The sequence below is a fragment of the Hyaena hyaena genome, unplaced genomic scaffold (genome assembly GCF_003009895.1).
Source record: "Hyaena hyaena isolate Hyena2069 unplaced genomic scaffold, ASM300989v1 scaffold_0, whole genome shotgun sequence".
Taxonomy (NCBI): domain Eukaryota; kingdom Metazoa; phylum Chordata; class Mammalia; order Carnivora; family Hyaenidae; genus Hyaena; species Hyaena hyaena.
Genome location: NW_024080632.1, coordinates 7,790,275 through 7,798,174, shown reverse-complemented (window position 1 = coordinate 7,798,174; position 7,900 = coordinate 7,790,275). Strand labels below are relative to the sequence as shown.

The window sequence follows — 7,900 nt, the reverse complement described above, 5'->3', positions numbered from 1 at the left end:
CCATTTACTTGCCCTGCTTAGGATATGAGAGAGTCAAGGAGGTGACCCGTTCTGATTTCCCTTCGCCAAAGAGGTGGGCCGCGCCCTAGGCCACAGCCTCCACCTGCGGCACCTTCAAGACCCCGCCTCGCTTCCGGCTTCCGGCCGAGGTGCTAGGGCCTGGCCATGTGGGTCCAGCCATCTCTGCTCTGCCGCACCCCTTCTGTTGACCGAGATTGTCCGTTGGAGGTCATTCTGCTTCCCTTCTTTCCTTTTGCGCAGCCTTTAGGGGCACCTTGTGCAAATGCCTGCTCTGTTTCTACTTCTGAGCTCTGTGCCCGGTGGATGCTCTATATGCGATGGGGTAATTTTTTTAAGTATTTTTATTTAATTTGAGAGAGAGAGAGCAAGCGAGCAGGGGAGGGGCAGAGAAGAGAGAGACAGAAAATCCCAAGCAGGCTCCACACTGTCAGCGCAGAGCCTGATGTGGCCCGAACTCAGGAACCATGAGATCATGACCTGGGGTGAAATCAAAAGTCGGAGGAGGCTTAACTGACTGAGCCACCCACACACTTGATGATGAGGCAATCTCTCCCTCTCTCTGCCCCCTGCTGCTTGCGCTGTCTTTCTCTCAAAATAAATAAGAAACACGTCCGGGCTCTGAGCTGTCAGCACAGAGCCTGACGCGGGGCTCAAATTCACAACTGAGAGATCATGACCTGAGCCCAGGTTGGACGCTTAACTGACTGAGCCACCCAGGCGCCCCTAAATAAGTTAACTTAAAAAAATAAAACACTAAGTGAAATATGCTTTTGGTGTGTATATATATACATATGCCGTACACACACACACACACACACACACACACATATGCCTGCTCCCCCATTTGGGCAGTCCCTACCCCCATTTAAGCAAGGCCCTTGGTACTCATTGCTTTAGAGAGAAGTTGAGATGTCAGAAAATGAAAGAATACAGAGTCTCATCTTGGCTTTTGAAATTCAAAATCCTGCAACCTTTCACGGGGAAGTCAGGTTATAGATAGTATATTTGGTTTTGATTATGGATCAGAATGAGCTCTCATGTCCCAAGTTAGAAAAGAATGCCCAGGCTGGGAGGGATGGAAAAGATGGAGAAAACTTGAGGATGGAAAGAGAGAAGGGAACCTAATGGAGAGGTCCAGCCGGAGAGGCTGAACGGACACCTGGATCAGCCCCTTCCTGAAGGTACATCCACAAACCGGGTGGGATCTGGGCAGCATGAGATTGTCCAGTCCTGCTTTAGTGAGTTCTGGAGACTGCACTGGCTGTCCTTCCTGGTGCTGCCCAGTAGGGACCTCCTTTCCACCACAGCCAACGTGCCACGTCCACTCTACAGGGCCCTGAGGCTTGGTTGGGTCCTAGTGAGATTTTCCCCTCTGAACAACCCTCCCCTTCCATTCATTATCTCAGACTCTTGTACGATGGAGGGTAATGGAGATCACCTGAACATCACCATGACATGTGGTGGTCCAGAAGACCAGAAGGTCCCCCGCATACTCTGTGTGGGTGAAAGGGACCAGCGTGAGTTTGTCCCTGAGCTCCGTGGGCGAAAAGATTCCCGTGGTCTACGAGCTTCCAGCTTTATTTAGGTCTTGGCTCAAATGGCACTCTCCAGAAAGTTCTTCCCTGACTTTGGACCAAAGTCTCAGTTATTCACCAACGTATGAGACTACTTCTTCCCACTTATCACCATCAGAAGCCATCTTCCCTATTTCTTTACTTGTTTAGGATCTCTGTCCTGCCTCAAAGGTGAACTCTGCAACTCTAGGACCAGGTGACCTTGTTCACGGCTCCACACCCAGTGCTTGGTCCAGGCCAAGCCACGTCCACATCCCGGAGGAGGCATGCAATCTTCTAGAAGGAATAAATGAAGTCTTCCTTGTCTTCAGAATAAAGTCCATACACGCAGTGTGTTACTGCAGACTTCTTATAGACAAATGGATGAATGGATCCATTAAAAGGGAGTGAAGGGGAGGGGTGGGAATAGCCATTGAGATGTGGGATGGGGTCACACCATCATGGGAACCATCTTAGCCAGAGCCAGGACCAGGTGGGTGGACTTCAGAGTTGGAAATGGCCCAGGTGGACATCTCTTGCTTGAGGTAAGAAGCAGCACACCCGCCTGCCTCTCTCACTCCTATTACTGTGAGGTGGACCTTGGCCAAGTTTGAAGGTTTAGCCTCTTCCCCACCTACTTTCATTTCAATAGGATGAAATTCCTGATCACTTAACTCGCTTTATGGTCTTTTAAAAGCTTCTCTGCCGGAGCCACAAATCCTTCAAGGGCCACCCCGAATGGAGAACATCATCGACTTGCTCTCTGCGCGGGCCCTTGGGGCAATAAATCAGTGTCCTTGGTTCACTCTGTTCTTAGAACCAGAGATGGGAGATGCTTGCCAGAGATGGTGAGTGGGCCGACGACTCTCTGGAGAGTGGATCTTCCCTGAAGAAAGCAGAGAGGGGCCGTTTGGGGGCAGCTCAGGAGGTATATTGAGAACACGTGATCTGTATTCTCTGTTTGATTCTGGGACCCAGGGGATATCTCCAGTCCCCAGTCGTTGGTTGGTCAAGGGGAGAGAAGACAGGCTGGTCAGTACTCAGGGGTGGGTCTGTCCCGGCATGCCAGCGAATGATGAACAGCCTAAGAACCATGCGGGTGAGCATAATTAATGAGTATCCAAAAGACCTTGACAAAAATGTATTTGGAACTCTATATATTCCTGTAGTAATCCATGTTTTTAAACTGAAAATGAAAGCACACAGGCAAGCCAAAAGAAACAAAAAATATATATACGTATAATCCCTCTACCTAGACATAACATCATTAATATGTTGTGGTTTAGCCTTCTAATAATTTTATGCATAAATATATATGCTTTTTATTAAAATGGAGTTGGACAATACATTCTGTTGTATGGCCTGTCTGGAAAGTAAGGGTAGAGCTACATCACCATTTTTGATTGCCACGTAAGATTCCAATGGATGGATGGCCCATAATAAAATAGGAATTTAACCGACTTACTATTGCTGACATTTAAGCCATTTCCAATTTTTTGCTCTCTTGAATAGCAGCGCAGTGGGCATCTTTTCATGTCTCTCCTTTCGTGCATTTCTGCATATTTTTAAAGACATCACAAATAAGATGTTTTATTTGTCAGCATGAAACGTGTGAATTTTAAACAGATTCTTGGACTGGCGGCTCATAGCCATGAGCTCATTCAGTGTCAGCACTGGTCTCATCCCCAGTAGCTTTTCCAGAATGAATTCCCTTTGCCATGCAGCTCCATGAGCTTTCCCTCTTCAAATTTGGCCTTCTTGAGCATTTTTGCTTTTCTAACAAAGACATTCTGGAATGGATAAAGAGCCTGGCATGGCTTTTCTTTGTCTTTTCCCATGCTGTCTGGAATCAAATTACTGACCACTTCTTTCAAGTCATTGGTCTGCATCTCTTGGGTCATGATATCCATCATCTCTTTCCAAATCTGGTGGACCCATTGGTGCTGAGCAGAAGAGGGCCCCCCAATCTGATTGTTGAGTTTTGTAGTAAAACCAACACAAAATAGACAAAGCCAAAAACCATCAGTAGTTTTTTTAAAAATTTTAAAAATGTTTTATTTATTTTTGAGAGAGAGATAGAGACAGCATGAGCAGGGGAGGGTCAGAGAGAGAGAGAGAGACACAGAATCCAAAGACAGGCTCCAGGCTCTGAGCTAGCTGTCAACACAGAGTCCGATGCAGGGCTTGAACCTACGAACTGTGAGATCATGACCTGAGCTGAAGTTGGGCACTTCACCGGCTGAGCCACCCAGGCGCCCCAACCATCAGTAGTTTTGACATCAACATGAGCTTCAGTCATGGTCTGCTGTGTTTTGACCAGGGAACACATTTTGTCACAGGTGAGATCGATTCCATGGAAATTAGTCAGGCAGTTTTTGCCCTGACCATCCTCAATAATTCACTTGAGTTTTCTAAATGCGACTTCATCATTCTGCAGATCAGCAAGGCTCATCTTTGGTTCCTTAAGTTCTCATGTCTAGCATTTTTCCAATATTTCTTACATTGAACATAGCTGGTGTTTTCACATCATGTCACTTTTTCTTAGAAAATGGGTCAGGAGCGCCTGGGTGGCTCAGTCAGTTAAGCAGCTGACTTCGGCTCAGGTCATGATCTCACAGTTCATGAGTTCGAGCCCCACGTCGGGCTCTGTGTTGACAGCTTGGAGCCTGGAGCCTGCTTCAGATTCTGTCTCTCTCTCTCTCTCTCTCTCTCTGTCCCTCCCCCAATCATGCTTGCGCTCTCTCTCAAAAATAAACATAAAAAAAGAAAATGGACCCCCCACTTTCTTCTTTGTTCCCTTGTTACCACCTCTCGTAATGTGCTTGTTCTTGCCAACCACCATGGTGCTGCTGGGGGAGCCAAAGGGGCTCTGCAGATTTCTTTATAATAAATTAATTTAAGTGGAATGGCTGAGCCAAAGGGTATGTACGTTTTTATGATATTTTTGAATAAATGCTGCCAAGAAGACTTTCAAAAAATGTGTATCAATTAAATGCTCCCGAGAAGTATTTACGAGAAGACGCCCCGATAGAAGTTACTTTAAAGGCAGCATGTGTTTGTGAAAAGGCAAACAATACAGAACAATAAAGTGAAAGTCGTTGCTTTAACTTTCCTTCCTAGGAAAAATGATATTTTGGCTGCATTGGTATTGGACCCCAATTTGTATCCAGTCTCGATCCTGACAGGCTGACTGCACCCTCTTTGTAGAAGTTGCTTCTGGACTCTGGGAGGGCAGAGGCTATATTTGCTTTGTCCATTTTTGCACACTAGTCCCTACTTCAGGGCCTGGCACACAAGGGGCATTTGTTGTATCGGTCGTTATTTGCTGTGGAACTAATTACCCCCACATGTAGCAGTTTAAAGCAGTACATATTTGTCATCTCAGTTTCTGTGGGTCAAAAATCTGGAAGTGGGTTGGCTGGGCAGGTCTGGCTTAGGGTGTCTCATGAGATTGCGATCAGAACATCAGCGAGAGCCGTGGTCTCATCCGAAGGCTTGCCTGAGGCTGGAGGCTCCATTTCCAAGGTGTTTCCTGCACGTGGCTGAAGGCATGGTTGCTGCTGACAGGAAGGGGCCTCACCTCCTTGTGATGTGGATTTCCTACAAGGCTGTTTGGGTGTCCTCGCAACAGCCAAGACAAGTGGCCTCCCCCAGACAAGTGATCCAAAAGAGGGGACAGGCTAGAAGTATCTTTAATGAACGAGCCTCAGAAGTCACTCTGTTATCTCTACAAAAATTTCCTGGTCACCCAGGTCAGCCCCTTTCCATGGGGGAGGGTCTTCTACAAGGGCTTTCAGTCTAGACCGCAGACACGGTTGGGGACCATGCTGGAGGCTGGCTGACACATTTACTAAAATGAGCTGAGTGAGGGGCACCTGGGTGGCTCAGTCGGTTAAGCGTCTGACTTCGGCTCAGGTCACGATCTCACAGTCCATGGGTTCGAGCCCCATGTTGGGCTCTGTGCTGACAGCTCAGAGCCTGGAACCTGCTTCGGATTCTGTGCCTCCCTCTCTCTCTGCCTCTCTCCTGCTCGCTCTCTGTCTGTCTCTCAAAATAAAATAAAGACATAAAAACAAATAAAATGAGCTGAGTGAATGACTGAGTGAATGAATGATAACCTCAGAACTAGAAGGGGCTAATGGCGCTTCTCTGTCTTCCAAGCCATAGCAAGAGATGGGATAACTATCCAAGAGCTGAGTTTGGACTAAGCTGTGTATTTGCTATAGAAGCTGAACTATTCCTGCCTTGAGTCAAGATGGGCGAGCAAGATGGGCGAGATGACAACTTTCCAAGACATCTGGGAGATTGGCAGTGGAGTCTGGTGGACTCTGGTGGTTCAGGCCGTGGGCCCAGAGAAAGGCTGGTTCTTACCCATCTAAGGAATGCCAGGCTGCATGTCAATCAAGGTAGGAAGGGTCATTTGGCCAAGGGAGGTCACTCTCATCATTGGAATACTCGGTAGTTTATGGCCTCCATAAAGCCATTAGCCCTAGGAGATGAGGGGAAAGTCGTTACCAGCACCCTCTGCCTCTCCGGGGTCCATTAGCATCGGGGTTGTAAACTCGGTCTCAGGCCATGGGTGACTGCTTTTATTACCAATCAATTACTCGTGCTTGTCGGCGAGTCTCAAGCTTCCTACAAGTGTAGAATGTGGCCAGATGACCATGGGTGACGCTGGGCAATTAAGATCGACGCGCCAGGGCTCAGTTTCCCCATCTGTAGCGTAAAGCATTGCGCTAGATCAGAGGTCCCCACACATCTCACTTCCAAAATCGATTTCCTTTATTCTACTTCTGTTGTGCCTATTTCATGTTTTGAAATAATGTCTCCAGCAAGCAGCATTCCTTAAAGTAAACTTGTTTTTCTTCCCCAGTAATCTTATTAAAGGCAAGTATCTTTATATAAAAAGGAACACAAGAGTGACAAGGACAAATTCTGACTGCCACAGGTGGGGCTGCGCCCAGAATATGTAGGAGGCCCCCGGACAAATATTTTTTGCAGAGCCCTGTCTATTAAATGATTTGAGTTGCCTGAAATCGGCATGTGTGGACCATTTGAGTGGCACGGGTTCATGAAAGAAATGTCACACAGGCCTGTGGGAATGGTCGGTACCCCAAGCTGCCCTTCTGGACCTAGGCTGGCCTTGGGGCCCTGTGACAGCCCCAGAGGCTCAACTCCTGGAGCTCCTCAAGGCGTCTGGTTGGTCTCACATCTGGGTCAGGGGGTCAGAGACCCACAAAGGGCAGTAATATGGACCAGGACCCATGTGGGTCCCATCCAAACTCGATACTCTGCTCAGACAGCAGGGATGTCTGGTCCCAGGCATCACAGGGGACTTAGAAAATTTCAAGGAAGGTAGTTCAAAGTGTGGGGGCTGGGGCTGGGTCCCCTGTAGCTCAGATCTAAGGGCCAGGCTGACTCCAGGACAATCAACAGTTTCGTGATGAGTTGTAAACGCTCTGGCCAAAAATGAAATAAACACATTTTTTTTCCATCTGCAAAGCCAAGTCACTGCTAAAGGAACAATTCTGTCCATGCACTGGAAATAGAGAACAAAAGTTGAGGCTCAGTCTTGGGATCTTCTGAGATCACAGAGGACCAACCATTCCCATCGTTAACCTCCCTACATTTCATTGAGTGGTCATTTTGCCCAAGACCTTAGGCACATACTATTTCTTAACCTTTATAAGAAGCTTGTAATGGGGTCCCTCTTCACTGATGCATAAACTGGGTTTCATAGCACCTTTCTTTGGCAGAGAATGTGCAGGCATTGTGGGTCTCCAAGAATTAGTCTCTAATAATTGCATCCAACATTTACTGAAGCCTTTCTATGTGGCTGGCACTCTTCTGAGTACAGTGCATGTATGAAGTTCCTAATCCTCATGACTGAACTTTGAGGTAGGAACTACCATCACCCCCATTCTATAGACAAGAAGACAGAGGCTCAGAGAGGTTATATCACAGGCCAATGTCACAGAGCTTGTGTGTCATGGAGATGGGGTATGAATGCAGACCATCTCCCACCAGGGCTGAACCTTTAGCCGCCAAGTTACCCTGCCTTTCTCTCCCTCACTTTCCCAAGATTCGAAGCCAAAAAGTATCCAGTGAGTGGATCTTCAGGGAGAAATGTGCATGGGCACACAAACTACTCAGCTTTATCTTTGGAGGTGGAAAACTGGACTTTGAATCCTTAACGGACAACTCATGTGTCCCACCTCTCCGAGCCTCAATTTCTTCCTCTGTAGGATGGAGATGATCTCATCTTGCTGGAGGACCACGTAGGGAGTTCAAGGTGGTGGGTTAAGAGAGACTTGCGAGCATTTCTG

At 47.5% G+C, this 7,900-nt stretch overlaps 1 pseudogene; it reads right to left on the bottom strand.

The window, feature by feature from the left end:
• Nucleotides 1-3,192: 3,192 nt before the first annotated feature.
• Nucleotides 3,193-4,416, bottom strand: LOC120249149 (annotated as a pseudogene).
• Between the last annotated feature and the right edge of the window lie 3,484 nt (nt 4,417-7,900).